This window comes from Pinus tabuliformis, chromosome 7 (genome assembly GCF_031772625.1).
Source record: "Pinus tabuliformis cultivar Carrire ecotype Pingquan chromosome 7, CPIR1, whole genome shotgun sequence".
NCBI classification, from domain to species: Eukaryota; Viridiplantae; Streptophyta; class Pinopsida; order Pinales; family Pinaceae; genus Pinus; species Pinus tabuliformis.
Window position 1 is genome coordinate 1,479,255,590 of NC_142293.1, and position 25,918 is coordinate 1,479,281,507.

Here is a 25,918-nt window from a genome sequence, read left to right on the forward strand (position 1 = left end):
CAGGTCGCCAAGAGGCCTTTAGCACGTCGGAGAAGGGTTAACCAAAAATTACAAGTAAAAAAAAAATTGAATAATATTTTAAAATGCCCTGTGAAGAGCTATTAGACATTTCTAAAAATTTAAATTAGAAAAGGGTGCCAGACAGTCGGGGTCCACCTTGTTCTCTGACAACCTAACTTGGATGCTAAAGTATAGAGTACGCTACTAAGAAGGCGACATGAGGTTGTTGAAGGAATAAATAAAATGTAATGGTGTCTAGCAGTCATAATGGCGGGCCGCGACACTGATATTTTTCCCTGCCGAGAAGGCCTTGAGATCCTGTTTCCTTTGCTTGCCTTGATTGACCATGATCTTGGTGAGTAATCTAAGTGAGGTTGGTATGGGTATCCAAGGTAGTAAGCATGGGTAGGAAGGAAGTTCCATGGTATTAGATTGAGTTTAATTCCTCGGCCATAAGTCCATTTGATATAGGGACCATAACATAGCTCAGAGATGATGTCTTTATCAAATTTGAGGACGAGTGAAAGAAGGAAGGTCTAGTAGGCGTACCCGTTTTTTCATCCCATTTAACCAGAGAACTGTGAAAGAGAGTCGGAGAACTACAAAATAGCCATTTTTTCATTTAGGACTTGGTATTCTTATGTAGCTCGAACCTGGTCAGGATTCAGAATTGCAAATTCCAATGATCACAGATTCACAGGTATTTCTCAGCATTGGACATCCTTTTTAATCTCTATTTTGTTTGTTTGATTTAAAACCAGAAACATTATCTCTTCTACCATTTCTTTTTGCTCTGGACGAAAATAAATCCATATTGAAATTCAATTATCTGCATGGGCATTGGTAGTTATTGGGAAATAGATTTACAATAAAGAACAAAATTACAAAACAAATTAAATAAACAGAGGCAGAATTTTAATGAGTAAGTACTCAGAGTTCAACAACATAAATAAATGTTTCAAAATACATAAGACCATTAATTTTGAGCATATTATTCTATGTATTACCTAGAGGGACAACACTATACCACTTTCTCCATCTTTATGATCATCTCACGCTCTTCAACATGTCTGTAGCTCTGGGAAAAATGTCACACAAAGCACTGGATTTTCTATTTATGGAGTTTTGGGTTGGAACTTGGTACAACTATTTTTAAGTTAGACAATGATTTTTGTTATTTATTTTTTAATATTTAAATGGGTTTAACTAAATTGGTAGAAAAGTTTTATACATGAAGATTGTGGGGGAGTTGACCAATCAAATTTAAAATTCTAACAAATTTCTCTTATATTTTGTAACAAAGTCCTCTTAAATTTTGTATAAATTTAATTAAAAAATACACTAAAAGACTTCTAACACACATAACCATTAATCGTTAAAATAAGACATACATATATTCACCTGACTTGAGATCCTCCGTTGATAAGGGATTTTTCCATAAATAAGGTGGTTGTTGCACAGAGGATGATGAGAAAGATATTCTAAAGAGTTAGCCTTTGGGAATGCAGTAATTTTGTGAGCTATAGTTAACCTAAATCCAAAGTTTGACTAGAATATTGAAACAAATATGAAGTTGTAATTTATTTCATTCATTTATAACCTGCAATTGTAAAGGTTCATAGAATTTTAAATTGACCTCAATCTATGAAATACAATTCAAATAACAAAAATCCTCTAAAATTACATATCTCAAACGAATTAGTTAACATTCAAAAATTGCATAAACCTTTGGCTAAATTCTAACAAAGTCGCCTTGCACTGTTTTTAATAAATTTTAAGCGACTTTTCTCAGCTTATCTACCCATGGAATCCTTGATCCTTCTCTTCCATTCTAGGTCCAGTGAGAGTCAAGTTCATTAAATTGCACTATGCAATGGTATGTGTTTGCTTTTGATTGAGGAACCTAAAAGAAAATTTTGTAGGAAAGTTGGTCGTATGTGTGTGTTTTTAATGTTAGTGAAGCTTAGTTAGAACACAAACAAATATGCTAATATTGAGGACCTATAAAAGGATTTGATGAAAAATTATACCTTTTATTTATGGGTAGAGAAAATTCCTTAATTTCAATGAGGTAGGAAGAAACTTTGATGTAGAAATTCAGAATAAATTGCCTTGGTGACTTTTAATTACCCATTTATCAAATCCGAGATTATGCCTTGCATTTGACCAGATTTTAATCATAAGATGAGCTAGTGCACATTAAAAGAGGGTCAAAATAGAATAATTACAAAAGGCATTTGCTTGATATAAATTTCAATAATAAGTATACCAAATACTTTAATTTCAAAGACTCAAGATGGAGCATGATATAAAAAATTCATATGAACTTTGGAATAAAGTTAACCCAATTTAAATGTTCAAATTATTGTTCTTCACGATTCTGAGTTTACCTGTTGCTCTTTTATGTTTTCATAATTAATGTGCTTCTTTGTATGCTAGTGCACAATCTTTTGGATAGAGAAGGAATATGACAGTGAAAAGTTGCGTGAAATAGGAAAAATGATGAAAATGATTCTCCTCTGAGAAAAATTCCATACATTTCATCCACGTAACTCACCATATCATGTTGATCCAGCCATGGAATTGTTAAAATAAAAGGAGTAGCTCATAATATATTCCAATGGTAAAGTTTTTATTGGAATCCTTAAAATAAAAGGAATATTTGGTACTATATTCCTTATTCCCTTTCGTGCATTTCTCGTGGTTGGTAAAGTAATAAAATTTATGGAGATAGATGTTTATTTATTTATTTTTCAAACACTATAGTTTACAACAATTTCACATAAGAGATTTTCTGTTGGAACACAAGAAGGAACAAGATTTGAACAAGATTTATTCACTTAAGAGTGACTAAAGCGCAATGGTTACAAAGTATAGCCCTTCTTGTGGTGCGCTGCTAATCAAGAATTTTTCTTTGCTAATTATCTTTGGTTCTTGAAAAGGTTATCTTTGGTTCTTGAAAAGGTAATGGAGTAAGGTTAAATAGATATGGTGCACGCACGGATTTATTGGATACCATAAGTTGGGTATGCTCAATACAAGTGTAGTAATTTTTTCAGTCCCTAACTCCATCCCAATCCATTTTAATATTTCAGTCCATGCATTCAAAAAAAATTCAGTATACAATATTATCGTTGAATTCGTAAATCAAGTTTTCGCGTCTTTGACAATATTAATTGAAGCCTAAAGGAATCATGGCATGTCGCCGACGGAATGCGTGGACAATATCTAGCTACCAGTCAATAAGAATAATTGAAGTAAAGCTGAAGTTTCCGAGATCCGAAGGGAAGGAGTGACCGAAATATCTATGAACGAACTTGAATGCATTGCATATTCCAGTGATAATTGGAGTGAGAATATATGTTCAGGAATCCATACCTATTGAAAAGCGCGTTATTGTTTGTCATTTTATAGTTGGATGGACTCGAATCGATGCCCTGACTGACACTTTGTTTTCATTATTTTTTCAGTCACCAAATATGCATGCATCATTTGTTTTTATTATATTTTTATAATTAACAGTGATGATTCCTATATATAGTTTTATTAGACTTTAAAAATGTAACTAATTAATGAAGATTCCTTGATATTGAAGACTCTTTAATATTTTATTTTTTTATTTATTTTGAATGATTAGTTTATATTTTTGTTTATTTATTTAAAATTAAAGTTTTTAAATCATTAAAATTTTGTTATATTAAAAATTTATATTATAGTTTTATATTTTTTCCTTTTTATATCGTTATTAATGTAATTGTAATTTTTCATCATTCAATTGAATATAAAAATTTAGTGTGAAAACCTTATGTAATCGGATGGTATATTCTCAAATAATATTTTTAATTATGAGGTACATTCAAACTATATATTATAATAAGTGAATAACCAATTTCAAGAAAGCCCAACTTAAGAAAGATGTTTCTGGTGAGATATAAAATTTACTAGTGTTTCTTTTATTATTATTAAAAATGTGAATCATTATATATATATATATGGGGATGATTAAGTTTGTTTATGTGTGTGTGTGTGGATGATGGTGGGGATTACTAATCTTTATTAAGGTTGATCATTAATTATTGGACTTTAGAGAAGTAAAGAGTTGTTGGGTTTATTCTATAATTTTATTTTTGTGTTGGAATAGCTTTAAAACTGGGCATCTATATAAATTGAATGGTTGGTAAATGTAGAGAGATATTCACTTATAAATAGGCTTTATTACAACCCCATGGGCCAATACCATGGATTACTAATATCACATGCCCAAAAACTATTATTTGTGTTCATATTACACTTTTTATTTAATGATTTTAATTAAAAATACATAAATAGAATAACTACTTTTGACATAAATCTTAACCTTTGATTTGTGACTACTACTAAGAAAAATCTAGAATATCATGTAGAGCTTAAATCCCTACCATCCATCTAATGATCACTATAATTAAATAAAAAATTGAAATTTTTGGGTGTGATTAGGACATTCTAAGAGAAAGTGCTTTTTATTTTCAACCTTCTTAGTATCATGGGGTTCATAGTTGTTTTTTAACCCACAACCTCCTAAGAATTGTCAATGTTTCATTATGGAGATGGTGAGAGTTTGTCCTTATTTTGACCCAATGATGATTTTATTCTTTAGGTTGCACTTCCTTGGAGCATATTGAGTTTCTCTTATCATCTAATTTTTATGGAACCACAATCTCTCCCTAAATTTAAATGAATAATATTTATTTCTATTATATTTATTCATTTAAATTTATTCTATAGAGTGTGTACTTTCTTTCTTCCTCAATGATTTATCCATGAATTGGCATCCTTATGCCAACCCCATTTACATCATAGGAGGTTTTGGGAGTATTTTGAAGGAGTTTTAAGAAGCCTCTTGCCTTCCATTTTGTTTATCTCATTCTTGTATATTAGGTAATTGGTGGTAAACATGCTTTGAATGCTTTTTTTCCCCTGGGAAAAAGTCGTAATTTCTATTATGTGTTAAGAAATTACATTTTGCAGATGCCGAAGCATATTCATATGGAGGCAGCATTGCCTGCTGAGTTCAAAAATACTGTAGATCTAGTAAGAGTAGTCCAAGATGTCTCCACGCAGGGAGCGTCATGCTTTGAATGCTATAAATAGGGAAATAATAATTCTTGTGAGGAGGATAAGATACATTATATTGACTTTAATTTTAGGATTATAAGTTATAAAATACTTTTAAGCTTACTCTTCCTTTATTCACGATTCTCTATAAATGTTGCACCCCCAAAATTCAGAATCATATAAGATAACAAGAGTGACAAAATTATTAAAGGTTTTTTTGTTTTGTTTTTTTTTTAATTATTGTCCAACATTAAAGATATATATATTTAAACCTATTTTCAAGACTATAATAAGCTTTACACCTTCAATTTATCCTTTTTAAAATGAAATAGTTATAGTTAATCTTGTGATGAAAATCTATTCCAGGATATTTTTATCGAGTTACTTTCTTCAAGTTGACTTTGTCATACACCAAATTAGTGTAAGTGACATTTTTTTATATAATCCTAAAAAAATTGATTTTGTTAATGTTGAAAGTCATACCTATACTAGGAAAACAATTATCTATAATCTTTAGTTGGTTGTCAATATCATAAGGATTCCTACCATAAATAATATCATCAACGTAAAGAGGAAGGATGATAACGATACTAGTTAAATTTATGCCAATATAATCTGCTTCTTCCAAGAAAGCCTTCATCTTGTCGATGTATATGCTACAAATAGTAGAGGATAGGGGACACCTTTATTTAACTACTATTTTAAAATTCATTTCCTTTGACTAGCCATAAATGTTCATATACTTTGCTATGACATTCTTGTATAGTTTTAGCATGAAATTTCTCAATTGAAAATATACTTTCAACTCCTCTAATTTATTCAAAATATTAGTATTATGCACTACATTGTGGAAAATACTTTTCTATAATCAACAAAGTAGCACGAGAGATAGTTTTTATTATTGAGACACTCCTTTGCAATATGATAAGTGTAATAAGGTGTTCCATAGTTGAATGGTAGCTCATAAATCTATCTTGGTATTTATCTTTTTTCCCATGGATTTCTAGCTATATTTTGATCTTCTTTTTATAATAATTCCATAATACTTAGCAAAAAGAGGGATAATCATAATGGTCATATAATTAAAGGGATTGATTTTAACCCTTGTTTAAAAAATATGATTAATGAGCCTTTGTGTTTATTGTTTATAGATTTTTTGCATCTAATAAAGAAATGGGTCCCATTTGAGTGGGATGATCTTACTTGGAGATCTTGTGATGCATTGGAAAAGGCATTATTCTTTTCTTTTCTACTAGTCCTCTAGACTGTAGTAGATATTTCCTTTTGTATATCATATTGGTAGAATCTGTTGTAGCTTTTTCTATCTCCTATCACACAATTGCTTCAGAAGATATAGAAGCCTCCTAGAGACAACCCCTAGGTTGAAAGAAAAGGGTCAGTGCCTAGGGAATCCGAGAGGAGTACTTTTGAAGAGAAATTCATTAAAGGGTTTTCCTCTCAAGAATAGAGAGGTTTTGACCATAACAGATAGCCAACATCTTGTGTTCTTGTTTTTATGTTTTGGTAGCCGTTTGATGAAGCACACACATATGCACTAATAATAATAATAAGAATAATAAGCTAACAAGAAAAGTAAAAAGACTCTACAGATTGTTATCAAGTAATGAAGAATCAAACTACACTACTTTTCCCTAGATTCTTCAACATGGTATCAGAGCATAAGGTGAAACATCAAGGATAGGGAAACTCAAGAACACGCATCAAGGGGAAGCATATACAAAGTTGAAGCATCAAGCCTAGAAGTCTCAATCACTTCAAGAACAAGAAGGGTCTACAATCCATCATTCATCAAGGAGGTCCACAAATATCGAAGAAGAGCCTTACGCAAAGGCACCTACAAAGAAGAGCAGATTGAAGTAGGACCTACATCAAGCTACAAGTCTTCAAGCAAACTTCATCACCAAGCAAGTCTACTTGGAGAAGGAAACTTGAAGAAAATCAAGATCCAGGGAAGACAAGCCATCAATCCTTCAAGGAAGAAGCAAATCCATTACATCTCAAAATATATCAAGTAAGTACATGTCCCCTTCTGAATATAAATCAATGTCTTTTTGCAAGGAAAGTAATAAATTGGTAGGTACCAATAAGTTTCTTGCATGGAAGAAGAGGATTGATCTACTTCTCAAGGAGAATGAACTACTAGAACATGTCAAGGGGAATATCACTATCCCTGCTAAGGAACAGACTCAAGCCTTAGCCAAATACAATAAGGATGAGACAAGAGCTCAAAGGATTCTGATAGAATCAATCAAACACTCTCTCATTCCTTATGTCTCCAAGTTTGAGACATCAAAATAAATATATGATAAGCTAGTAGAGTTATTCTCAATATCCACAACCGGAGAAGTAATATCTTTGAGAAATGAATTATACAAGATGAAGATAACAAAGGAAGGAATAGCTCCCTACCTCATGAAAATATCTAAAATGAGAGATCAAATTTAAGAGCTTGGGGAAGTCATGTCTGATAGAGAGATGACAAATGTAGAACTCAATGCTCTACCTGAGGAGTCAAGAAAATTCACATCAATCATATATGCCAAGAAGGAAGCAACCACTCTCACTGAAATCTGGTTTCTATGCAGAACACAAGAAACTAGACTTAAGGCAAAAGAAGATGTAGGATCAAAGGAGCAAGCATTTTCTACCATGGCCAAAAGAAAGTGTAAATTTGGCAAGTTTGGGCCACGAAGAACAAACATCAAAGACATGTCCAAGATCCAATGTTTTGGATGCCAAGGATATGGACATTACAAAAGGAATTTCCCTAAGCTTAAGAAGGACAACAACAAAAGAAAGAGGGAAGAAGCTCACTTGACTCAAGAGGTGAAAGAAGAAGGAAAGAAGCAAAAGAAGGAAGATCCTCCAGATCTCTACTATGACTAGGTCAAACTCTTTACTTCTAGACTTCTTTCAAAGTTTTGAGGAGGATAGGAGCATGTAGGAATAAATTAATATTGCATGGCTAGAAACATACTCTAGAATCTAGCAGCATGATGTACATAGAGTTCTAGATACTCATGTAGATGTATCATTTATGATGAGAATACAAATGCATGGGTAGAAATATCTTCTAGAATAGAGGAGCATGGTAGATATAGCTCAAGATATTCATATAGAAGGAGCATACCTAGTATATAACCTCATCCATGATAAAAAAAAATTTGATCATGATTAAGTATCTTAGAAGACCTCCATCATCAAAGGAAAATAAACATTTGCAAGGCAAGGATCTTTAAGATCCTATGATGGAATCTTCAAAATAAGGTTCATGAACCAAGGCAGATGTCTCATTGGGAAGCCCATTCATGGGATTCAAGAAAAGGGTGATATGTAGGCAAGCTAAGATGAAGCAAGAAGGGCCACACCAAAGGATGATCAAGGGAGAATCAAGATGAGGTATGTATGCATTAAAGTTTAGTCATGTTATCATTTGTATATTATTGAGTCATGGGATAGTTCTATAACATGATCAAGCATGAAAGAATCTATTTCAACAATAACATGCTCGAAGGCATGTACCACAATGAAATCGAGGTCAACAAAAGAATATGCTCACATAAGGAGTATAAGATTGCTGACTAAGAAGCAAGAAGAAATGATGACAAGTCCAAGAAGCACACAATGAAGGAATTCTCTCACAAGAAGCATTAGATGGTTTACCTATCTATAGAATAAGAAACAAATGAAGAAAGAGATCAAGCATGTGGAATAACACCATGATCACCGAGAATCACTATCTGACAAGATACTTTGAAGATATCTCCCGAAAGAAGGAAAGACAACTCTGATAAATAAAGAAAGGACCCTTAACACGTATGAAGGCCTTGGAGATATAAAAGATGTAGATAATTGATTCTACTCTATGAAGATGTCGTGATGAAGAAATCATGCAACAAAAATTAATGTTGAAGCAATATTAGGATAAAGTCATGATGGACTACTAGGTCAAAGCATGAAAACAAGCAACTACAATGAAGAATCCAAGAGAAGAATATTTCCAAGCATGGAAAAGATGACAAAGGATTAGCCAAGATGACAAGAAAACCTGATGTATGACATGAAAGCCACTTTCTTCTAAGGAAGCAATGACACAACAAACTAGGGAGGAAAGTGATCGATGGATGGTGCCCTACCTAGAAGAATTTCGAACAAAGGCTTCATGACATCAAGAAAGGAAGGAGATCAAGCAGCAAAAGGACCCACGAAGAAGAAGATGTTGATGAAGGAAAGAGTCCCTAGTTAATAGGGAGATCTAAGAGGTCTCTGATCAAGAGGGAGTTTTGGATCAACCCTGATTACAAAGGAGTGACATTTGTGTTTTCCATTTCATGGGTCATGCACTCGATTAGGACTAATATTCATAATCATAGATGGAAGCCATGAATGGAAATGTAAACACAAGATAGACACTACATTCTTGTCTTCAATTGGGAAGAAATACTGGGAGGATTGGGTAATCATCTAGCATCTGAAAGTCTTTGAGGATGTGTAGGGCATCCAAGACAAGAGTAGGCAAGAGGATTGATATTCTTTGAGGGTTGGGAACCCAAGATAATAATAGTCCTAGAAGGCCATACTCGAAGAACACCTGGGTGGGTATGTACCTTGAGAGACAATGATGAAGGTGTCTATAAATCATTGGTCTCACCAGAATTGTAGCTCATGGTCTTGTAAAGAGATGGAGTTTTTAGTCAAGGCCTTGGACTATGACAATGTTGATGGATATGATGCTATAAAAAATGGATTGCTAATTTGATTTCTCTTATGCGAATTCTTCAAAATTGAGAATTTACAAACACCTTGTAATGGTGTATGAATACCTCCCTAGTTAAGAGGGAGTGTTGAAGGAAGTGTAACTAGCTTTGGTCTTCACAAATGTACTTTTGATATTTGTACTTATTCAAGAAAAGAAACACTATTTTTATAATATATGACAATGAGTTTCTTGCTCATTGAGGTAGGTCTAGCACATGTTAAAGTGCTATAGGTGAGTCAAATAGTCAAGAGAAAATATTGAAGGCCTTAAGGGCATGTTACACTATGTATAAATATATATTAAAGTCAAAGGGAAACCTCCAAGCAAAGTCAATTCTACTCCTATGCAATGGCACCTTTAAGAATCTCCTTCAAGCATGCTACACCACCATGGAAGCTATCCACAAACTGCTCAACAAATCTCCCTACAAATAGCACTCAAAGTCAGCCTACAAACAAAGGACTAGTCAACCTTCTAGTCGGCCTAAATGGAGGGACAATACTCTATTTATAGAGGTTTTCCACTCCAAAGATAACACATAAAGTGTTCTCTAAAATCCGCGAAGGGAAAGTCAAGAAAGAAAGAAGGAAGGAGGTCTCCAAAGGCAGTGAAGAGAAAGGGTACACCACCGAGGGCTAGAAGTCTATTTTGGGGTTGCTACAGTCACACGTGCGAGGAAATATGAGGGTTGTCCCTATGGCTAGGACAAAAACAATCCATAGAAACTTTCCTACCTTCATTTGGGCTGAAACTAGGCCTACAAGGGCTCCTCCTCCAGCGTGGAAGAAAGACACTCAAGCGAAGGAGAAGGGCATACACCACCTAGAAATACTCTCCACACGTGCAAGAAACTTGGGTAGCAGAACAATCATACACTCAAGGAGAATCTCGGTTAGTCAAAGATATAATTGAGCAAGGAATAGAAGGGAAACACTTCATTTAGAAGACTCATTCAAGGAAGGTCTAACTCTAGACAAGAATCATAGAAAGAAGAAGAGGTGCCAGAAGTAGAAGGATGAAGTGTCAGGAAACAAAGTGCCGGAAGAAGTGTCGGGGTATATGGTGAAGAAAGGAGTGGAGACTTGACCTTTTCTTGGAGGATATCTTTTTCAGGGGTCTAGGGTCTGGAATTAATCAAGAGTAGAGAGGTTTTGGCCCTAGCAGAGAGCCAACATCTTGTGTTCTTGTGTTTATGTTTTGGTAGTAGTTTGATGAAGTACACACATATTCACTAATAATAAGAAGAAGAAGAATAAGCTAACGATAAAAGTAAAAAGACTCCCCAAATTTTTATCAAGTAACGAAGAATCACACTACACTACTTTTCCCTAGATTCTTCAACACAATAGCCCTTCGCCAAGGTAAACTCAAGCAAACACATAGATCAAAATACACGTTGGTAGATATGGATTATCTCAAAGAGAAATGCATTTGTTCTGGTGGCTAAAACACAACAATACACAGTTTAACATTGTTATCGTAGTATAGATGAACAGGAGGAAGGAAAGGAGGAAAATCGATGTAGAGGGTTGGACATAACACAAAATCCTAAGCAACAATCTCCAGAAGAAATATGGAAGAGTGAGGAGGTGAAAATGTAGAAAAAGTGGAGCGTGAATTAAGGTCTCAATCTCTATGCCTCATGAATACATTTGTCACCAATTAGCATAAGTAAATATGTGTTTACATACAAGTACTGTAGGGTATCAAATAACACAAGTGAATACATGTTTACAGAGGTACTGAAGGTTATGAAATAACAAAAGTAAGTACGTGTTTACACATTGTTAGCTTGTCATGGGATGACCTAGGTTTGATCTATACTGAACACCAACAAAACCCTTGATCACTGACCCTTTCGGAAACGACCTGTAAGCAAATCGTAGTCTTACGAAGTGACTATGGGAGGATGTAGAAATAGGTTTCTGCAACCTTGAGGGACTAGGAGATGTGGTATTATTATGTTTTCTTATTCTTATCATTTATAAATCACTTCGCCACATTAGATTAATCACTTAAACATGCCATATAAAAACATAAACCATCACTATGCAGAAGTAAAAGGCAACTGTAATAATTGTTACTCTACAACAAATAATAATTGATACTCTATAATAGATAATAAGAAAATATACACATAAAAACACCAAATTATCGTGGTTCACCCTAGAGTAGGGCTACTTCCACAAGAACTATTGCTTAATATAGTAAATCTTTGAGAAATAACCAGTTCTTGGTCTGTGCACTAAGCTAGAGGTTGTCTGCACACTCAACTGTAGACTCAGGCCTCTACGCACTTAGCTACAGAGCCTCACCCTTTCTACCAAATTACAGATCACAATAATTCACCCATAACACTGATCTATTTCATCTTGATTGATTCTCTTCTTATGATTTTACCCTATATATACTATTACATTGAAGGGTTACATCGCCAAAATACCATGGTCCAAATACCATGGACTCCTTGAAACAAGCAATTATGGTCCCAAAACCATTGATCTCTTACAAAATCGTGTGCTTTTACAGAAAGGAGGGGCTTCGACCCACCCTGAATTCCTTACGACACCGCGCAGTATATTTAATTCCTCAAAATGATTTTCGCTACTCCACTGAATGCTTCACTTCACAAAGTGCAAAGTTTTAGCCAAATTTAGGCCAAGTTGGGTTGCGCCCAACAAGCCCCCAACGCTCACATGTGATTCGTCCCAAGTCACTCAGCCGATTTTCCTATGATCTTTTCTGCAATGTTGTTGTAGGCGTTGTTGAACTGCTGCAGAATATTTGTGCACTGCTTCTCTTCCCTACGCACTTCCTCCAGTAGTGATTTTGTCGCAGGTTCTGTAGCCTTCTTCATCATTTCCTTTTCTCTATGTCGAAGCTCTTGAAGCTTCTCATACACTTCTTGGGACAGTTGGAGAGCCTCATCCTGCCATGGTTGAGTTCTCTCTGTCAGAGTTTTCTCTTCCTTCCTTAGCTCCTCTATCTTCTTCTGGAGGGAATTTCCCTCATTGACCTTTGTGAGCTTCTGTGAGATTGGTAAGTTTCTAATATTTTCCTGAATCTCCTCCAGTTGTTTCTGCTTCTACTAAATATCATCTTGTAGTTTCTGTGCATTTGGATCTTCCTACAACAAAGTCCAAATATGTAAGCTCTCATCCAATAACTTCCCACAATATTCCACTGCTATGGATATGCTGACCATTGCAGCCTTCAGGTCGACCTCCCTTTGCTCTCACACTTCCTTTGGTGTGGTTGGTTGTAGCTTCATTTGTAGCTCATTGATCTTCATCTCATATGTAAATTGCATGTCCACAATCTTATCCTTGCATCCTTTTACTGCAAGGTTGAGCTTCACGACCTTCTCCTCTACAGGTTCCTCTTCTTGGACATCAATGTTCGGAACCTCGTGGCATGTTGCTTCGACCACCTCCTTCAACTTCTGTTGTTGCTATACTGCCTGATCCGTTTCCTATATCGCCTCATCGAGCTTCTTCTTTAACAAAGATTTATCTCTCTCTACCTGAATGTTTAACTGTGAAGTGAGTTGTTCACTGCTTCAACTCATCTATGATCTCTAGATGCAGCTTGTGTGTGTTGAGCCCTAGAACTACCTCTCTTCTACATGCTTTCCTAAACCTTTTCTCTTCTATTTTCCCACATCAGTGCCTCATAAGCTATCAAAGATTGTTACATATTGATTTTAGGAGTGCATTTAAGTGATTTTCAAACTATATCCTTGTGTGTGCTATTTGATTTAGATTTTGTTCATCAGCTATGGAATGTAGCCACTTTCCGTAGCTGACTCGCAATTCCACAGCTGTTTTCATTGTTCTGTAGGTTACAGGTGTCGGCAGGAGAAATGAGGCACATGGGCAGCTCAGAAATGATCCACACATGGACAAGGTCCTATCTGTTTAGCCGAATTCGTGAAGAAAGGCATCAGTCAAAGGATGGTCAACAAAGAGTCCTATGTCAACTAGGACTCTGTTCCAGCACGTGAAAAAGTCCGAAACCGTTCCTGAGTTCATGGATCCATTTTTGCCATCTGCAGGCCGTCTCCATGACGCAATCTAACATCCACTTTTTGTAGATTTAATGTTTATGGCAACCAAGAGGCTGAACTTCTGGATTCTGGCCTATTCACGTGTCCATTGCTGAAGATTTTTCTCCAAAAGACAGTTATCTATTTCCTCTATAAGTATAAGCGTTTGCAACGCAAGTAGTTAGTCTTGATGTTGTTGTTTTAGCGTTATTTTGTTGTTGTAACCGAGAGACATATCCTCTGTTTCATAATACAAAACTTTGTTTTTATATATGACTGTTTAAAGCGTGGTTTTGAGGTGACAATGTATTAATCCAAGGTTGTGTAGAGGGCCCCTGCTGGCTGAGGTTTTTCCTTTCGTTTTGTATAGTTTTTATGCATGTTTTCTTTTATTTCAACTGTACATTTCTCATGATTTGTTTATGGTATTAATCGTTTTTACTCCTGTACATGTTTTTGCAGCATTGTTATATTTTCCACTAACACTGATCAGTGCATTTCAGGATAGGTTTTGCTCGAGCTTTTTAATATAGTTTTTGCATCAAGTGGTGATCTGAGACTTGCTTCCTCTGCTGAACTTTAGTTTTAATTCCAGTTGTTATGCTTTGATTTCAGTGAGATTTGTTTACTGCTTTTAGCTAGTTTAGATATCAAGTTCTTCATGCTATATGACGATATCTCCAGTGCCTTTAGCTTAACCCCGTTTTAGAAGTTAATTGGCGAGCTATTGGAATTATAGGTGAAGTAATTTGATTTTGCTTTCATTAGCCTGCAAGTAGATAGTTTAGATATCAGTTCTTCATGCTACATGACGATATCTCCAGTGCCTTTAGCTTAACCCCATTTTAGAAGTTAATTGGTGAGCTATTGGAATTGTAGGTGAGGTAATTGATTTTTCTTTTATTAGTCTGCAAGTAGATAGTTTAAATGTCATTCTTTCATGCCATATGACGATGTTTCCGGTGTCTTTAGCTTAACCCCATTTTAGAAGTTAATTGACGAAATATTGGAATTATGGGTGAATTTAGTGACTAGTTTCTAACTTCTTTATTTTTTTTATTTTTTTTTTTAGTACAGTAGTTTATATTTTATTTCTATAATTAGATGGAAAGCAAAGACAATAACCTCATGTTCAGTACTTCATCTTTTGCTTGGTTTATGTAGCTGCATGTTTACACTTTTGTTCAAGTTCTGATTTCATAGATAGCAAGTTTTGAGATCTTTGAAGTGCTAAGTTTGGAAAATTACCATAAGAGGCATAAACCTTGTCTTAAAATTACTCTTAAAACCTTAAACTAGGATTTGCATTTGCATTAAACACTTTAGAATACCAACAAGAACAAAACCCCAAAAAAAAGATAAAAACAGAAAACAATAAAGTAAGAAAGAGGTTGTCTTGCACATATAGTGCGCCACACTTCATTAGTTTACGACTCCCGGATTAATAATTAATGTAGCAATTTAGGACATACTAAATTGACTAAAAATTTTGGCGCCATTTTCGGGGAAGTCTAACTAGGTAGCCTATCTCTTACAAAAGAAAAAGGGAAAATTTGATAATTTCTTGAAGTATGCTCTCCTCTTGCACCTAGTGTGAACTGGAGGATTAGAAAATAGAATTATTAGTTCGATAATTTCTTGAGTATGCTCTCTTCTTGCACCTAGTGTGATATGGAAGATCAGAAAAAGGATTATTAGCCCAACCAAAAAAAAATCATTAAAAATAAAAAATGACATGCATAGAGAAAGAGATTCTAGGGGAAGGTTTCTAGCCAGGGGGAAAAGTTCAATTTTTACAACTCCAACAACTTCAAGGCATAGACAAGATACACCTCCATCCAAGACTCATACTCTCGGCCTTAGGATTCCTAGAATTCAAGGGGCAACAACCAAATTAGAAGATTCTCCCACACTATCTACTAAATCTGATTTAGAAGAAGAACCCTTCTTCACCTCTATAGGGGAACATATTGCAGTAAAAGAAGTAGAATCACCTAGAGAAGAAGAAGAGGTAGAGACTCTCTCTCATCAGCCATTAATAGAAGAACCAGAAGACTCTGAGGAAACTATCATGGCAGAAGAAGTAAAAGATGGAGAATTTTCACTATTTGGAGGAGGGGGTAGAGGTAGAGGTAGAGGAAATAATGGAGGTGGTGGTAGAGGTAACAATGGAGGAGGTAGAGGTAATAATGGGGGAAATAGGGAAGGAGATAACTCATTTGGATTCCCTATAGTCGATGAGGAAACCCATACAACAATGAAAAACATTTCACCATCTGTCCTCCCAAACTTTTATGGATTGCAAAGTGAGGATCCAGAGACATTTCTATTTGAGTTTGAAGTCTTATGCCGAACCTATGACTATTTAGAAGACTCTCAAAAACTAAAATTATTTCCTTCAAAATTGAAAGGGGCTACTCTGAAATGGTTCATGGGATTAGTCACTCAATCTATTAGGACTTGGAATGATATGAGGCAAGCATTTTTGGATAGATATCTGGATTATTGTATGCCTACTAATCATAAGGATGAGGTATTTAAAATGATGCAAAAAGAGGATGAGAACTTGGAGGATTTACTTGAAAGATTTCAATACAACTTAAAGAGAGCAAAAATGAACAATTTAGATGAGGAAACCTTGAAAGCCCTTCTATTGAAATCCATTAGAGATGAATGGATAGATATTTTAAACATGATGGGGAAGGGAGACATCTCTCAACTTCCATTAAGTGACATTGCAGAACTATGTGTCCATCTCTCAAGGGGAAAATCTAAAACTAGAAAAGGGCCTAGAGATCCTTCTATTATTAGAGCAAACAAATCTACAACTAGGACAGTAATTAGGGCAAAGATTGGCAATATGCTTGATGATTTCAAAATTGACATTCTAGGGAGCCTTAGTGAACAGCTAGACACCCTCAAAATCCAAAACAAGCAGAAAACAGAAGTTGATGCCTTAGCCATATTTTGCCCAAAATGTAGAAAGAAACATGCTCTAAGGGAATGTCCCTTGGATGCAAAAGTTGTAGAAACATGTATGATTTTCTCAGAAAGTCATGAGACCAAGGATTGTCCTTCAATCCCAGGACTCAAAGCTGTCTTTCAGGAGGACCCAAATTCAGTAGAATCTCTTTGTTTTGTTTCAAGAAGACCTTGGCAAGGGCAACAAAATCAAGGATTTAACAATCCTATGAATTTTTAGCCCCCACCAAATTGGAATTCTTGGCAACAACCTTGGCCCCAACCTCAAAATCAGTATCAATCTCAATCATGGGCACAAGGGGTACAAAATCCTTATGGGAGATTTGCTCAATATTATCAATATCCTCCATCTTATCAAGGCTACCCTCTTCCACAAAATCAACAACAAAATCCACAACTTCCAAATCAAAGCCCACAACTTTCATTGCCATTTCCACAACAACAACCTCCTCAACAAAATCAAAATCCTCAACTCTTGCTTCCATTTCAACAGAAGCCAAATTAACTACCAGCCCAGCCATTACCAAATCCCAACAACAAAAACCCTCAGAATGCTTACATGGTAAAAGGACAACAATTTCTTACCTATATGATTGTTCCTCTAGATCCTAATTATGTTCAACTTAGATATGGTAGAATTATAGAAAAAGGAAAAACCTTCTATAGATGTTTAAGAGCAAGATGCCTCTGAGGAGGATTCTATAAAAGTCAATAAAGGTTTTGAGGAATCATCCTTTCAAAACCCAATCATTCAAAAAGAAAAACAAAAAGAGTCAACCCCCATAACTCCTATAGTTGAGCAACCTGAAGCTACACCTACACCTCCTTTTCCTGAAAGATTACAAATTGACAAAGGGGTGGAAAAACAAATCTTGTTGCCTGACTATGATTTCCTAGATGAATTAAAGAATGTCTGTATCAAGATTCCCTTGCTACAAGCCATTACAGAAATTCCTATTCTAGCAAAAACAATAAAGGAGTTAAGTATCAAAAGACTAGGTAGGAAACCAAGAGACACAAAAAGAATCCACCTGGTGGGAAAAATAGCAGATATCATGATGGGAAAGATTACCATGCAGAAATATGTGGATCCAGGTAGTCCAATTGTCAAGACACACATAAATGGGATAGAGATTCCAAATACATTGATTGACTTAGGGGCTGCTATAAACATTATGAGTAGATAGACTATGGAATAGCTTAAACTTCCTAATCTTCTTTTTACACCTACCTTAATGCAACTTGCAGATAGATCAGTAATCAAACCGGATGGTGTACTAGAAGATATTTCAGTTTCCTAAGATTCTTGGGAATATCCAGTAGATTTCATGATTTTGACTCCCAAGAGTAATCTAGGAGGGCACCCACTCATTTTAGGAAGACCTTGGCTAGCCATAACTGATTCTTTTATTATTTGTAGATTTGGGGACATGTAAATTTCTGATGGTAGTTCAAAAAATAAATTCACTTTGTATCCTCTAGCAAAAGCAATTACAGAAGTAGGAGACAATGAATGGGTCAATGATGAAGATACTATACAACCTGTCTTTACTCTCTCTGAAGTTAGTGAAGATAGTCAAATCTTGAATACATTAGAAAATTTTGAAACATCTTTAGAATATGACCACACACAATTTCATTTAGATTCTGATATTGAATATTTGTCATCAAGGAAAATGTCTCTCTACTCCATGGAAGAGTTTGGCAGTTCTGCAATTGAAATTTTTCCAGGTAAAACATTGAATATCAACAAAAATTTGGAAAAGTTACAACAGGAAGAGCTAACCAAAATCTTGCAAAAGCATTATACTGCGTTTGCATGGGAGTATACTGATATGAAAGGTATTGACCCTAAGACTTGCATCCATCATATTTATATTGAGGAAAACAATAGACCAATTAGAAAACCTCAGAGAAGGATGAATCCAAATCTTAGGGAGATTGTGAAAGAAGAGCTCCAAAACCTACTCAATGTGAACTTCATTTACCCAATTTCAGATAGCCGATGGGTTTCTCCCTTGGTTATAGTACCCAAAAAGAATGGTAAATGGAGGGTGTGCATTGATTACAGGGAATTGAATAAAGAAACTTTGAAGGATCATTTTCCTTTGCCCTTTATTGATCAAGTATTAGATACATTAGCAGGAAAAAAGTACTTTTCATTTCTGGATGGTTTTAGTGGTTATAATCAAATTCAGGTAGCACTTGAAGATCAGGATAAAACCACATTTACTTGTCCATGGGGAACTTTTGCCTACCGAGTGCTTCCTTTTGGATTATGCAATGCACCCGCAACATTCCAAAGAGCAGTACTAGGAATTTTTTCTGATCTAATCCATGATTGTGTAGAGGTATATATGGATGATTTTACAGTTTATGGTAATACATTTGAAGAAGCCTTAGAAAATTTGGAAAAAGTCCTTATAAGATGTAAAGAAACAAACCTTTCATTAAGCCATGAAAAATGCTTTATGATGTTTACTGAAGGTATTGTTTTAGGACATCATATTTCAGGGGATGGGATTAAAGTTGATAAATCAAAATTTGAAGTCATCTCCAAGTTATCTATTCCAAATTATCAAAAAGATGTTAGAAATTTTCTAGGATTTACTGGATATTATAGAAGATTTATAGAAAACTTTACCAAAATAGCATCTCCACTCTTCAAACTGCTTACAAAAGACTGTGAATTCAAATGGAGTCCTGATTGCCAATCAACATTTGAAGCTTTGAAAACAAGAATATCTGAAGCGCCTATCTTGAGAGGACCAAATTGGAAACTTCCTTTCCATATTTCTACAAATGCTTCAGATACAGCTCTAGGAGCTGTGTTGGGACAAAAAGACTTGGTTCCTTATGCCATTTACTATACTAGTAAAAATTTGACTCCCACTGAGTTAAATTATACTGTGACTGAGAAAGAGTTCTTAGCTGTTGTTCATGCAATTAATAAGTTCAGACATTATATAATAGGCTATGAAACTTTTATTCATACTGATCATTCTGCAATTAGATATCTAATGAACAAACCTGTTACTAATGGAAGAGTTACAAGGTGGATCCTACTTTTATAGGAATTCAATATTACTGTGTTAGATAGACTAGGGAAACAAAACACAGTTGTTGATTTCTTGTCTAGAATTCAGAATATCAAAGAAGATTCACCTGTAAAGGATAAGTTTCCTGATGAATATTTATTTGCAGTAACCACTAAAACTCCTTGGTTTGTAGATATGGCTAACTATTTGGTTACAGGGAAAATACCTCCACATTTATTTCCTAGTGAAAAAAGAAATATTATTCAAGAGAGTTCAAGATATTCATGGATTTTGAACGAATTGTTTAAAACAGGGCCAGACTTTGTGATCAGAAGATGTGTCAGGGAAGATGAAATGCCTAATATCCTCAAAGCATGTCATGATGAACTGTGCGGTGGACACTTTGCTGACAAGACGACAACCTATAAAATCCATTCTTTAGGATATTATTGGTTGTCCCTCTTCAAAGATGCAAAACAATATGTCAAAATGTGTGATAGCTGCCAAAAAGTAGGGAAACCTACCCCCTCAAATGAAATGCCATTACAACCTCAGGTACTCATCGAACCCTTTGAAAAATGGGCTTTGGACTTTATTGGACCTATTAATCCTCCATCCAAATAGAAAAATTATATATTGGTATGTACTGATTATGTCACTAAATGGAAAGAAGCCAAAGCATTATTTTTTGCTACTGAAACTTCAGTTGTTAATTTTATTTATGAGGATATTTTTACTCGCTTTGGTGTTCCAAGAGAAATTGTCACAGATCAGGGAGGTTAATTCACATCCAAAATGTTGGAGAAGCTGATGGAAGAGTACAAGGTCAAGCATAGAAAATCCACTCCTTACCATTTGCAAGCAAATGGTCAAGTGGAGTCCACAAACAAAGTAATTGAAGACATCATTACCAAGATTGTTCATCTACACAGGAGAGATTGGGCAGAAAGGCTTCCTAAAGCCTTATGGGCCTACAGAACTACATGGAGGAACACAAAAGGACATTCTCCCTATGAACTTGTTTATGGGAAGGAAGTTTTGCTCCCCATTGAGTTCCAAGTTAAGACCTTAAAGATGGCAGTTCAATTGGAAGCCCAAAAGCATAGACTGGAGTAGTTGAATGAGCTAGATGAGATTAGACAACAAGCAATTCAAAGAATTGATCTAGTTCAATATCAAAGAGCTAAATGGCATGACAAATACATCAAGGACAAAAAGTTTCAAGAAAGAGATTGGGCATTGCTATTTGATTCCAAGTTCAAAGATTTTCAAGGTAAATTTCAAACTCATTGGCTTGGGCCATATGAGATTGAAAAAGTTTTTAGCAATGGAGCAGTAAGAATCAAAACAATTAATGAGTATCAAACTCCTCTCATTGTGAATGGTCACAGATTGAAGATCTATCATAAACCACTCTCAAAGCAGGATTTTATCAAAATCTTTCAAGATAATTCTGCAATGAGGCTGGTGAAGAAGAATCCTTTTTCTCCACTAGCCTAGTCCTTGTTCTTTTCATCATCATCTAAAAAAAAATTGTATAAGCCTGAAAACCAATCATTGATTGACAGTCTTATACAGAAATACAGGGCGAAAATCAGACGCTTCTGATGCTTTATATTTTCCAAAAAATAAATAAATAAAATAAAATATAATGTATAAGCCTGAAAACCAATCATTGATTGGCAGTCTTATACAGAAAATATAGGGCGAAATCAGAAGCTTTTGATGCCACATATTTTCCAAAAAAAAAAAAATCTCTCTTATTTCACTCATAGTTGTTCATTCCATTTCATTCCATCTTGCCACCACATTCCATCAATAAATTTCTTTCAGTTTAATCTTCATGTTTATCTTTCCATATATCATTCATTCAGTCATCTTTCATTTCCATCCATCTCCATTCATTTCACCAAGTCATATGATATTCACTATGTCAGTTTTCGCAGCCGAATTCTGATTCTGCAGCTGAATACTAATTCTGCAGCTGATTGTTGATTCCACAGCTAATCCTCTGTTACTCTGCAGTGACAGTCAGGTGATTAGCCAAATAATGATAAAATCCAGATGCAGGTATGGAAGAGGAAAATATTTTGAAGATGTCAGCACCTAAAAGCACCTACAAGAAGCAGCCAATCAAAAGTTAGCAAACGGAAGTGGTAAGATTCTAAGGTATGAGCAAAATCATTTTCAAATAGCATTTTAAACACATAATCTATATAGTTCGTAAAATCACAAGCTCCATCATGTGTAATGATTTGATTTGATAGCCGCGATAGCTGCCTTAACTCACCATGTCCTCTGCACATCAAATTCTAATGGCCTCATAATCCTCTTCCGAGTTTAACTCGTACTCTGCATCACACCTGTTAAAATGGCCAATCATGAAGACGTAAGCCAATTGATCACGACTCTCTTCCTCTGACACTCCACTCCGTAGTCATTTTACGAATTCACCAACGTCTACTCCATAACCTTTTTATTTCAAACTCTATTTAGTTTCGCCAGTCTCACTCTGTCTCCATACTTTCACACCGAGTTTTACAATTGTCAGTTCAGGGTTTGTTTATCCAGACCCCTGCTCTGTGAACCCACTCTCATTGCATACTCCGTATTTCTTTCCACTTTGTAACCACTGGTTTTCTCCGCAATCCTCTTCCATTCTCTGCTCATATCACTGTTCTACTCCCGTGAAACCATCATCTACAGAGGTATCTTCGAGGAAGGAGGAATGGGTCTTCTGGTAAGAACAGAGCTGGATGGAGCTAAATTTATGGAGGGTTATCCACAACTAAAGAGCACGTTAAGGAAAGCAAGATGGTTGCAGTTTATTCAGAAGTTCAGGGGTCATAATAAGGAAGTCACAAAGACATTTGCAGTGTCCTTGAACAATATGGAAGTCGAGATTGGGGACATCAAATTCCCAGTAATAGAGGCATCCATTGCAATAGCAACAGAGCTCCCACAAGAAGGAGAACGATGGTTTAAGAATAAAGACTTTGATGAAAAGGCCTAGAGGATCATTCTACGCAACCCAGGTATGGACATATCCATTTTTAAATGTGGAATTCTTGTTTCATCCCTCAAGGAAAATGGACCAGTCTGTTGTTGATAATTCAGAAGTTCATTACGTGTGAAGGAAGGTATGGGTCTATGTACATGTACCATATAAGGTTATTAATGAATTTCCTGGAGAGTCAAACCATCAATATTCCTTATTTCTTGTTGAGTAGCTTGAGAAAAATGTCTACCACTGTACAAAAGAATCTAGATGATGTGGAGCCTCATCTTTATCATCATGGGCTTATTAAAATTCTGGTTGAAAATCAATTGAAAGAGAGACAGGATACATGGGAACAATTCCTAATTAGGAATTTCTTCCAGGACCCACCTGAAATACCTGAGGGAAGCTCAACAAGAAAAAGTAGGAGAAAAAGAACAAATGTAAACATCCAAGATACTCCTACTAGTATAACCAAGGAAACCAGTAAAGAAGAAATGATGTTTGAAACTTTGACTGAGATTAGAAAACAAGTAAAATAGAAAGGGAAAAGAAATGTTGAAGATATTTATCGGACCCTAGAACCTTCTTCAGAAGAAGAACAGGTACTTTCTGAGAGACTAATTCATCTTAAGGAACAGTCAGCTAAGGCAAAAAAAAAAGGAAAGGAGAAACAGAGTATGGAAAAGGGAGATACAAGCTCACAGGGTTTAAGAAGGAGCTCAAAACTTAAAGGAAAATTGAAGAAAATGCAAATCAAAGGATCCCACTTCATAGACCTAGGAGGGGAAACACCAGAACAGTCACCAGAAATCACTCCTCTTGACCATAGTCCATAGCATTCTCCTTCTCCTTAACTAGATTTTGAAATTAGTCCAAGGAAGACCACACCAGAAATTGATCAAACTCAGCAATAGATGTATGATTTTATTGAATCATTGGAAAAGACTGCAACAGAACAGGGCACTTCATCCAATCAACCTGGTACAACTCAGGAAATTTTGATCCAATCATTAAAACAAGAAGTTTATGAACTAGAAATCTTGAATAGACATATCAAAAGGGAAAATGAGACATTGAAAGAGCAAAACAAATTGGACAAAATTATCCATGACAACACCATGTTGCATCTAAGACTGTGGCACAAGAAAAATAGGAAATTGAAGAAGAAGAATAGAAGGTTGATCAGAGCCCTTATCAATCTCAAATACAAGTGCCTTATGATGAAGCCTAGGATGAAAGTGACACCAAGGAAGAAGAAGGGCTCAAAAGATGGGTGTTCTCAATACCCTTGCTACTCAGGCCCTAAGGATCTCAGACAAGAAGAGCTTTGAGAAAGAAAAATCCCATCTTCTTGATGTCTTTGTTGAGAATGGTTATAGTAGATACATGGGTGAGAAGGCTTTTCTTAAAGCTTCCTAGAATTCTCTGACTAAAAAGGAACCAAAGGAACGAATTCCAGGTGTCCATATTCAGTATGTTCAGGGGGTCACTGATAGAATTGGTTGGATTCTCAGGAAGCATAGTATCCCTGTGACTTTTAGGCCCTTGAACACCATTCGTATGTCCCTCAGAGCGGTGAAGGATCCTATCGACCCTAAGGATATGAAAGGTGTTTATATGATCTCTTGTTCCTGTGGGACCCCCTATATTGGGGAGATTGGTCGCTCCATTAATCAAAGGATTAGCGAGCATGCAGTGGACCTTAAGCATAGGAGAGCTAAGTCTTCCGCTTTAGCTGAACATGCTGAGAAAACCAATCATCATGTTTGTATTGAGGAGGCTAGTGTTATTGCTAAGATTTCACATTTCCTTCATCGTAAATTTAGGGAAGCGCTTGAGATTGAAAAGAGGCCAAGCAATCTCAATAGGGAGGATGGCTGGAAAATCAGTAGGTGTTGGGTCTCAGCACTCCCTTCCTAGTCGTTTTTTCCGCCCTCCTCCTTGATTGATTTTACTCATTTATTTACTTATTTATATATTTATTTTACTTTTATTTTATTTTTATTTTGATTTTGATTTATTTATCTTATTTTATTTTATTTTATTTTATTTTTATTTTTGTTTTATTTTTATTTTTATTTTTATCTTTATTTTTATTTTATTTTTATTTATTTATTATTATTATTTCATTTATTTATTTATTTATTTTTATATATATTTTTTATTTTTATTTATTTATTTTTTTTAGTGTTAATTTTCTCATTTCTTTTAACTTATAGGTCCTTTGGTCCTAACTTTCTTTTAATTTTATAAATATTCCCCCCTTTACAATTATATATATATATATATATATATATATATATATATATATATATATATATATTATTATAAGGTCCTTTACATAACTAATTTTCCAATTAAATTCTAATCAACTTATACTTTTTAAATAATTTTCTAACTAACCTAGCATCCTTTTGATATTATTTTATTTTATTCTGATATTATAATGCCCTTTATATAACTAATTAACTTAAATAATTCTTTTAAGTAAAATTATTTTATATTTATTCAATTTATTCATATATTATAAGGTCCTTTATTTAACTAGATTTCCTTTAAATACTAATTAACTTATAAAATTTTTATAATTTTTAACTAAATACCCATTAGAATTTTATATATTTATATATTGATCCCAGAGATTACTAATTATATTAATAAAATAATTTTGACCCCGGTCCTAGAGTCAAACTAGCCGTTGGTCAAGTTAGCCGTTGGAGGCTCTGCTCAGACTATTTAACTTGCTAGGCTGGATTTGTTTCTTCAACTCGTCCTGACGATGAACCACACTAGTTGGTTCAAAACGCGTCGACAAATGATATTCCATGTGATTTTTGCCGAAAAATCTCTCACAAACTTGATATGGATCACAGAAGCCTGAACTCTATAAAGGTTAGATGTATTAGTAGAAGTCTCAGAGCAGATGAATTGAATGAAGGATAGTCACAGTTTTGATTGCATGAGGACATGCAACATCT

General features: G+C 34.9%; 1 pseudogene; it reads left to right on the plus strand.

Moving 5' to 3' along the window:
• Positions 1 to 267: 267 nt before the first annotated feature.
• LOC149253417 (short-chain dehydrogenase reductase 2a pseudogene) overlaps positions 268 to 25,918 on the plus strand; it is a 41,729-nt pseudogene continuing 16,078 nt past the window's right edge.